At 34.9% G+C, this 10000-nt stretch overlaps 1 protein-coding gene across 5 annotated transcripts in view; it reads left to right on the top strand.

Annotated features, from left to right (window-relative positions):
• Window positions 1-10000, top strand: part of LOC137617849 (runt-related transcription factor 1-like) — a 431527-nt gene that overhangs the window by 85031 nt on the left and 336496 nt on the right. The gene's annotated exons all lie outside the window — the stretch shown is intronic.

Here is a 10000-nt window from a genome sequence, read left to right as displayed (position 1 = left end):
CACCTTTACGCGGATGTTTCCTGAAAATTTAACATGCTTTATGATTATTGACAAGTACTGTATCATATTTGATCATGCATGGGAAAAGTAGTTCTTTTGCAATCAGTCGGGCGTAGCTTTATTCCAGAGTAACGTCGTCACCTAAAGGAATTTTCGAGTGTTGGTTCTCACGCAGCCTACACAGAGAATGTAGAGAAATCGAATTAGTTCTTCAAAACCAGACACAGTTAATCATGTCCAAGGCCAGTCTATCTCATTGTATTTCATAACCTGATATATTAGAAGTATTTAAAGTGTATAATCACTTGAGAAAATGAAACGGGTAAGTCATATCAGAGTGACAGTCAATTTTGTAGATATCAGACAATTCTAATATGTCTGTCTCTTAAGAGTCATAAAAAGACGACCTTGTTCTGTAACTGGAGAGATGCCTTAATGTCAAACTAAGATAATCTATTTTGCAGTTTCAGCTAATTCAAGAAAAGGACTCCAAACATTATGTACCTCAATGTAAACCTGAAGTAAAGTTAACCGTGTGGGAGGAACTTCAGATCTATAAAAGACCTCATTTTGTTTAAACTGAGTCCCAAGCAAGGTTAACGTTAACGATATTCGCCCTATGCAAAAAAAAAAAAAAAAAAAAAAATCAGAAAAAAAGTAGGTTTGTGTAACTGCTGACAATAAAGGTCTTGGGAATTTGTTTCCTGCTGAATCTGTTAAATGTATTCATATGTTTATTATTTGTCATTCAATAATGCTGCAAGAAGTTTTCAGATATTTACCTTCAGATGAAGTTATAAAAGTAGCTCAAGTGTTTGGATTCTCTGAATAGTGGAAAAAGGTTTCAGATATTTGAATTCGACTGATTTCTGATAAGGCTACAAAAATATTTCCAAATACTGGACTTTTAGTTACTAATGCTTCAAATAAGACTTTGGGTATTTATATTTTTTTTCAATGTTGCAAAGAATTTAAGAAATTCTGATTTTCAAAACCTCAAAGGCTCATTGGCAACATAAATCCCATGGATTTTGGGTCTTGGATCATACTACTCGAGATTGATATTAATGTCATTATTAATGAGCCCTTCCTTGTCCAAAGACATATATTCTGTCCCATTACTCACTTTTTTGTATTGTTGAAGTTATGCTAAGTCACCTCTCTCTCTCTCTCTCTCTCTCTCTCTCTCTCTCTCTCTCTCTCTCTCTCTCTCTCTCTCTCTCTTTTGCTTCAGACTTTACTGGTGGGCTGAACTCTCTCTCTCTCTCTCTCTCTCTCTCTCTCTCTCTCTCTCTCTCTCTCTCTCTCTCTCTCTCATAAAATGCTAGTCACAGTATTTTTGCATCACCGAAGTGTCATCGCGTAGAGGAAGTGAAGTTTGTTATTCACCTCTGGAGTGATTTGACCTCTTCTCAAGACACCCTTCCATCTGACGAGAAGACAGGAAGACGTGAGAACGGATTTCTGAGTGACTCATACTTTTCAATTATATGCAATTTTGCATATGTAATTTGCATATTTGGAATCGGCTAGGATATTTTTTTATCTGCATTTCTCTTTTTTCTTAGTGGGATTGTAACAAAAAAGCTGACTTTCCAGTCGTATAGGCTACATCCCAAAAGTCGTCAGTTAATTGATGTATCTTTATCTCTCTCAATTTCATGTAAGCTTCGTAGCTTCGTGTTTTCGTTTTTTTTTTCTTCTTTTTCTTCTTTTTGTAACCTTCGTTTTTTCAATAAAATTCTGTAACATTAATCATGGAGTTCAGTCTAATTATTTTCTTTCCTTCTTTGTTTTATTTTCAAGGCTTTAGGCCTGAGTGAGTTACCCTTCTCATCAATCTTTTTCAGAAATACAAAATTCTGCTCCAGTTTTCATGATAAGGATATATTTCAATTTTTTTTTATTTTTTTTTTTTTTTTTGTAACAGATTAATATGGTTCAAGATTATTCATCAAACGAGCATAGCCACACCTTGAATGTAATATGCATGGCTTTTCCATTTGACATAATGATTTTCAGGTCAAAATTTTGGTATTTGTAACTAAGCCTCTTTTCTCTAATGTAAATTAGTCATGTTTTGTTACCATCCGTCTTCTCGGCAGGTCAAATTGTACATAATTATCGTTTGTTTGATTTTTTGTTTCTGAAATAAAGAATAAACATCTTTTTATTAGCATGAATTGGATCAAACTCAGTATTTTCAAGAATTTATACTTATAGAATACTAACAGTGTCATATTCGTTATTACGTGGTATTGAAAATCTTATCCTTGAACTTGAGCAAAACGTTTTTTATAAATATGGGCATTTTGTCCAAGTATGAGCATGAACTTCATTAACCTGTATATATTAGGAGACGATGTTTTTGTATTTATCTGGAATGAATAAGATAAACTGAGCTATTCCTGGTCAACGCGCTCGATGCATATATGTGCGCATGGATGCTAGTTTAATGCGATATATTATCAGGAAAAAATTATAAGAAATTGCTGTTCAATAATTCATAGTCCATAGCCTACTGAAAAAGTTGACTAAATTTGTCACATCACATTACCCGGCAATCTTTTATCTCTTATCTAATCTATGGAGATTAGCAATATTCAAATTACTCACTTGGTCACTGTTTCATTGTATACAGCGTATAATTTTGGAATTCTCTTCTGCTTCTCTTTTCTCTCATTTCTATAATATTCAGTTATAAATATATTTATCTATAACCTCGTTCGGGTTAAGACCCCACTTTTAATGTCCTTCAGTTTCCCATTTCCTTTCAGTCCTAGGCAAGATATAGAAGGGGGGGACGGTGGGTATTATGGTGCCAATTTCATGGGGTTATGCATGAGATAAAATGTTGTCTTGATCCCCCATTATATGCCAGGTTCCGTTTAACTGTTTCCCTCCAGAATGGTAAGCAAATAAATCGAAATGAAATTTTTGGCAAGATTGTGATAACATCTTAACACTGGCTAGATCCGAAAACCCACAACCTTCAATAAGCCATCGTTAGCAGTAGGGGAAATAGACAAGAGATGAGTTACATTCTGCACGCTGCTTCTACTTCCCTTTCGAGCCAGAAAAGTTTGTGTTCAACTTCCCACCCTTACACTATCCAAAGGAGTGCATCTTCCCTAAAAGATCTCGACGGAAATCCGAAGTACAATCTGCATACCTCGATCTCTTACCGCTTCAACTTGTAAATGTCTCATCCCTTTTGTCTTTAAAAGATGTCTCTATTTCCTCCATCTCTATCTGCTCCCGTCTCCCCATATCCCCCAAGTGAGTCTCCAACCCCTTCCAAAGGAGTCTCTATAATTTACTAGAGATTTGTCCCCTTTTCCTACCCTGCGCTACCCCAACCACCCTCATCACCCCGCAAGGCGCGACCATGACGATCTCTTGATAGCAAGAATGTGCTGAACACCGCTGTTCTTGGGCGCCCTTGAAGGCAGCGATTAAGGACCAGCTCTTGGTAATTATATTGGGGTATTAGATGCAGGAATTACAGTGATGGCATTACACGGGGGCTGTAAGTGTTCGGAATTACATACTAGTAATTACACCGAAGCAACTTGAATTGTGGAAGAACGGGCAGAAGAGTGGTCTAACTCCGATAACTGCCGATCTCTCTCTCTCTCTCTCTCTCTCTCTCTCTCTCTCTCTCTCTCTCAGATACTAATGTATATTAGTTGTGGGTTATTTATTTGTACTTGTATTCAGGGCTTCTAGCTTTGATCCCTCACCTTTATGTGCGCATGTGTTCCCCATTTTTAGTAATTTTATTATTGTTGCGTTCAGACATATACACACACAGAAAAGCCCCCCCCCCCCTCAAGAAAAAAAAAACTTCCAAACAAAAGCCTTTGCATTATCTCGGTTGTATTCAACACAGGCTCATTTATTTTATTTCAAGTGGGTCTATGAGAAAAGGGTTTGGAACAATGCTTAATCCAAAGTAATGGAAAGTTTAAAACTCTCGAAACTTTAGATGAATAAAAGGATAATAAATATACTACCGAGGAATGCTGACCTTTATAACATATATAAAACACTATCATTGGACACGAAGGGGCAACTATAGAGGTTATACTTACTAACCACGTGAGAACAAGTACAATAGAAAGCCAACTCTTTTTCCCTCTCAAGGTTTCTGGTCCCTGAGTTCTGATAAAGGCTGATATTAAACTATTTTTCGATGAGTAAACTTTCGGTTGAAACTTTATGCTTAAGGTGAAGCTCGTTCTCACCTAGTGTTTGTATCAATTCGAAATAGTTTTGTCAGACGGATTTCCAGATCGCTAAAACTTAAATCTTCCTTAGCACACACAAATACTACATATATGTGTGTGTTTGTGTCCCTGATTAAGTTAATGAAGTCCTTTACACCATCCCCATGAGCATAAAGCTTGCCAAGTGAAGTGTTTCGCTCCTCAATCTTTCTAATGCGCAAAATAGCAATAGATATCGAACTAGATAGCCTTTTCCAGTGTTATGAAGTCCTTTTAATTATAACTTACCATACGAGTATTCCGAAAACAGATTTTTTGGAAGCGTTTAATTTAATTTTTCGCTGAAAAAGCTCGTTAATCGTCATTATTATTATTATTATTATTATTATTATTATTATTATTATTATTATTATTATTAGTCAAAACCCAACTCTAGTTGACTATTGTTTCCTTGAACCTGTCTATATTTTTTACTTTGGGTAAGACAGCAGAAATTTTAGGTCTTGTTGCCTTGCACTGATTGGCCAATATTCAAGGTTGCATGCATCACAGCCTCTTTACCATGACTCTTTCACAGGCTTTGTTTTGAGTTTCCTTACATAAGATTACGAAAATGCATAGTTTATTCTATGTAATTTTACTGATTATTTTTGTTTATTACCCATTTGTGTAATTTGTGGTAATTTTCAACGATTATAAAGAAATTTATAAACTATTTCTTTTTTTTCCATCTTGTTATGCATTTTTATTAGCATTTTCTTAGTGAAAATTGTTATACAAGTTCATAATAACAATGACCCACAACATCTTTTTTGGGGGGCATTCATGTTGTATTCCGAAATTAAAAAACATTTAGAAGAAGTTCATTTCCACTGACGCTTGAAAGACACGCGGGCAGAAGTTGTGTGGAAACAGTTGTGCATCCATTAAGGAAAAAGCCCTGTCATTATTGCGTCATAAAACTGTTTCCTACCAAGAGTGTTCTGCCATTGTGCGCGAATGTGTTCGCATGGGTGTGTTGACGCTCCGAAGTCCGCGCAATAAACATTTTCCAACATCCGGACACGCCCACTCCATTTAGACGGTAGGGGGCCTTGCGATGATAAATAGGCAATAAGTGAGAAAATAAAAGGACAATAAAGAGAATAAGGAAACGAAGGGACGTCTTCTGGGATGTGTCAGTTTTGATGAATTCGCCGGATAGAATAAAAGTTTTAGTGTTGCAGGAAGTTGTTCGTACAGACGCGCTGGTCATTTCAGTCCTCAGTCTGGAGGAGAGATGGTCTACACTGTATGTCTTGTCTTTTTATTTGAGGGAGCTAGATATAGTGAGAAATAAAGAGGCAAACGTTAAAATATAAATTTTTTGGATTTATTTTCATTGGATTTCGACGAGAGAGAGAGAGAGAGAGAGAGAGAGAGAGAGAGAGAGAGAGAGAGAGAGAGAGAGAGAGAGAGATATTGTGCTTTGGATATTTTACGGATTTCAACCGCACAGAGAATGCAGAAGTAACAAAAATTCTATCGGATACTTTTGAAAGTCTCACCCTTTTTTTTTATTTCCCAGCCAGCAACACCAATCAAGGTTGTTCGGAAGTTGTCCGTTGTTTTTATAATAGTGTTCTTCAGTTTCTTCACCATCATTCATGAACAATGATCGTATTGAAAAGGAAATGGAAATATATCAGGACATATCCGCTTCCCGTTTAAAGGATGAGAGAGAGAGAGAGAGAGAGAGAGAGAGAGAGAGAGAGAGAGAGAGAGAGAGAGAGAGATCAAAATGAGGTACGGTTTTATTATATATGTAAACACTCCTTGATAGATTTTGATATTTCCCCCCCCCCAAAAAAAAAAAATCATAATTTTTTTAATTTCCAGTTTTTTTGTTGAAATTGTTAGAAATAAAATTGCCTGAAATTGTGTACATTTAATATTAAGATGAAAAAATCATTGCAGATATTCAAAAAGTTAAACTTTCAAACATTCTTTAACAAAAAAAAAAAAAAGAAAGGGAATTACAAGAACGGTGAATTTGAAAGTAGATATCCAAATCAATAGAAAAAGAGAGAAAGTATATTTATCTATTCAGGATGATCTTATTTTGAAGAGGAATTTACCAATACATGAATACTTCTTATAATCCCTGTTTACTATGCTATGCACATGTATTGCGAAATTGATGGAAAATAGGTAAAGAAAGTTACTAAATAGGCATCTGCTATCGTGTTCACTATAAAAGTGAATCAGATATCAACTGCGGCAACCCAAAGCAGTAAGGAAATAATACCAAATTTATAATCGTAATAACACTTCCATATGACAAAGAAACCAAGCCAGACATTGTTCCCCAATGTTTAATTCAAGGATCTATTTATAATAATAATAATAATAATAATAATAATAATAATAATAATAACAATATTATCATCATCATCATCATCATCATCATCATCATTATCTTGTATTTGTTTTCGGAATGCTTCGTCTGACATATTCGGTGATGCCAAGAATTGACCGGAACTTGATTAAGATACTCAAACGTCGTTTATATAGGAGACCAAAGCTTTCAAAATTGATTTTATATTTTTTCTAATGGCTTTTCTTTCTGATATTTCCCATAAAGAGCTTTATCCTTCTGTATACTTCAAGTATTTTGGGATATATAAATTGGATTTGAAATAAATGACTAATATCGACTTCTGATATAATGAATAATGAATTACTGATGAAAAAATATGTCTTTTGAATAAGTAATGGTTGATTCAAAAGGAAATACAATCAAATGAATTTTACATGGAAAGAGCGTTATGCAAAACATAATACTTATTAATATAAAAATACCTAAGCCCATATTTTACAAAAATACGGAAGATTCCAATTGGAATTTACCGCAATTGAGAGATTTACCGACATCTGAAGAGATCTGGAGGGACGTGAAAATATTCAATATTGCTCCATGAAACTAAGGCCATGGTATAGAGGCAATAGTACACTGCTTTACCTTTATATAATTCACACTTGGTTTCATGCAAATAAGTAAGTTAGGATGAAAGCTGTCATCAGTGTCAGCATAGAATTTCCAAGCAACCGTAATTTGATAAACCCCATGCTAACGTATCACCATATATCACAGCTTTTCTCTATACTATCTGTATTAGATCAAGATTTTTTCTTCCCGGTAGTGTCCTCTTACCGTATATTTCCAGGGATGTATAGTACAGTACCAATATCTATATCCACTGGTGCTGAAGTGAGCGTAATTCATGTTTAGATTCAAAAAGATATTCACAGTATACCAGGTTTGAATCATCTTGGAAGTTCGCAGTCTTCAGTTCGCCTTTTCCCTTTGATATTTCATCATTTTCCTTCATTGCTGACTCAGAGCCGATCCGCCAAATCGTGTATGTGTGTTATTTCATCATAATGTATCTGTCTGGTAAACTGTCCCTAATTGCGGGGTCCAAAACGTCCTGTGGTCTTGAATGTACCCAATCCTTGAATGGATCATGGATCATGTCCCGGATGCATTGCCGCCAAGACACCAGTAAGACATTAAATGCTGGCAAAAGAGAGAGAGAGAGAGAGAGAGAGAGAGAGAGAGAGAGAGAGAGAGAGAGAGAGAGAGAGAGAGAGAGAGAGAGAGAGAGATATTTCAATTGAATAAATTTAGTTGATTGTGTTAGTTCATTGGAAACTTGAATAATGTGTATAATGTATTTTGTTCTCGTAAGGGAATCTTATAATCACACTATATTAAAATACATCTAGTTATCTGTTATTATATTCTTTAAAGAAAAAGCTTAATCATGTGAGAATGCATCAGTTATAGGGCAAATTCTTGACTAGCTGTGGTGTATATCGAAAGCGTGTTTCCCGTTTTCCTTATGAGCAAATCCATCGCTTTCCTACTTTTATTTCTTTTGTCTTGCCCTTGCCTGTTTCCCTCGAGGCCTGGAATAGATTAGAGCATTTTTATCTAATCCATCGCAATTTACATAAGAATGAAATTATCTGAATTATTACTTTTCGAACAATGGCCTTGGAAAAAATATTTGACTCACAAATTTTTTATCTCCCATTTCGAAAAAAAGCGAAAAATATATGAAAATTAGACTTTTTGGATTCGAAACAAAACTGTGAATTGGCACGGCTAATTATGTGAATATTTTGAGTTATAGCTCTCAATTATCCTACAAGAATCCATGATTTAAAGAATCTTCCAGAGTACAGTAAGTATTAAGTTACAAGATTCTTATCATTATCGTAATCATTTCTCATTTGTAACCGGGTCCTCTAAATCCTTTCTTGGGGGAGACGATCTGAGCTCCGCATAGGATTTTTTTTTTCTTTTTTTTTATAACGAAGCTATATGAATTGCGTTCGATCCCATCTCCATTGCTGCAAAACTTCCTGCTCCTAGTAATTTGGCAAAAGTCTGCAATTTGCTCTTAACGGCGGTTTGTTGCTTCCTTTCCGCTGGGAGGCCTCGGTGCTAACCACTTAGCAACTGCTTTCAAGATGAATATCACAAGCAGAACTATATATTTTTTTCTTTTATTTCGTCGTTTTACCTTTACTGGACAATAGATATTTCAGTTTGACGGTAGACCGGCAGAGTTGAAACAATGTTTATTGGGTTTGATAATTGTTTGACAAGATATGTTGAGGAATTCTGATGTCAGATCGCCGGCCGTATCACAAGCGTCACTATTCACTATAGTTTTTATTTCGTTTCATCTTTTATATTTCTGTGACTTATCCGGAACCCTAGTGCTGACCATAGTGTGGTGAATTGAATATTGGTGGATTTTTTTTTATGTTTCATTTGTTTGTTCTTTCTAATTCCTCAAACCTGTATTCTAATTTCTTGAAAAAAAAAAAATGAATATTGAGAAGTACAGAGTTTGACTTGGTTTCTCGTTATTAGTTAGATAATATTTCGAGTGGAAGTTATTGTATTTTACAGCCATGTCATTATAAATGTGTTTGATGCTAATGATACGAATGTGTTCGTATCGATGCAGTAAATTTCTTAATCTTTTATATCATCTTTTATATAATTGAATGTTTTTATATTGGTCTATGTCACTACTGTTCAGTGACTCCATATTTGAAAGTTTCCTAAAATTTTCAAACCTTAATTAATGGATTTTTCGTTCATTTTCAATAAGCACAAGAACTATACTAACTTTGTCTTTTATTCCGCTTTTTTTTCCACACATTTCCTTATCATTTTCATTTTGCATAAAATTACCCCATTCATTTTTGGTTTCTTCTAACTGTACATCTATCAATTAGATGATTTTTTTTCTCTTCCCTCTTCAATAAGAAGATTCCTAAGGTTTGGAATCAATTTTGCTCAAGTTTTGTCTCCATTTCTTTTTACTTTCCCTTAATCATAAAATGTCGGATTTTCCTTAAAATTTTTATATTTTCCCGATGAACCATATTTTTTTACTTTAATCGATTGTTCATTCATTATTTGTTTTTCATTGTCCCATACAAAGTGCTTCATATCCATTCATTTTAAGTAATGAAACTCGACATCGCGGAGAGAGAGAGATTACAGCTATTTTTAGAGTTCCCATAAAAACCATAGCTAAGAATACTTGAAGGAAAAGATTACTTAGGAAGAGGAGGTGAGGGTGGAAAAGATGATTATTGGGGATAAGGGGTGTTAAGATTTGAGACAGTAATACGGCTGTGATTACTACCTCCCATTACCCGAGAAAAAGACATCTGGTAGCCAGATGATGAATAAGACCTCAACT

This window comes from Palaemon carinicauda, chromosome 24 (assembly GCF_036898095.1).
Source record: "Palaemon carinicauda isolate YSFRI2023 chromosome 24, ASM3689809v2, whole genome shotgun sequence".
Taxonomy (NCBI): domain Eukaryota; kingdom Metazoa; phylum Arthropoda; class Malacostraca; order Decapoda; family Palaemonidae; genus Palaemon; species Palaemon carinicauda.
Note: the sequence above shows the minus strand (reverse complement) of the source record. Positions and strands in the feature narration are given on the sequence as shown.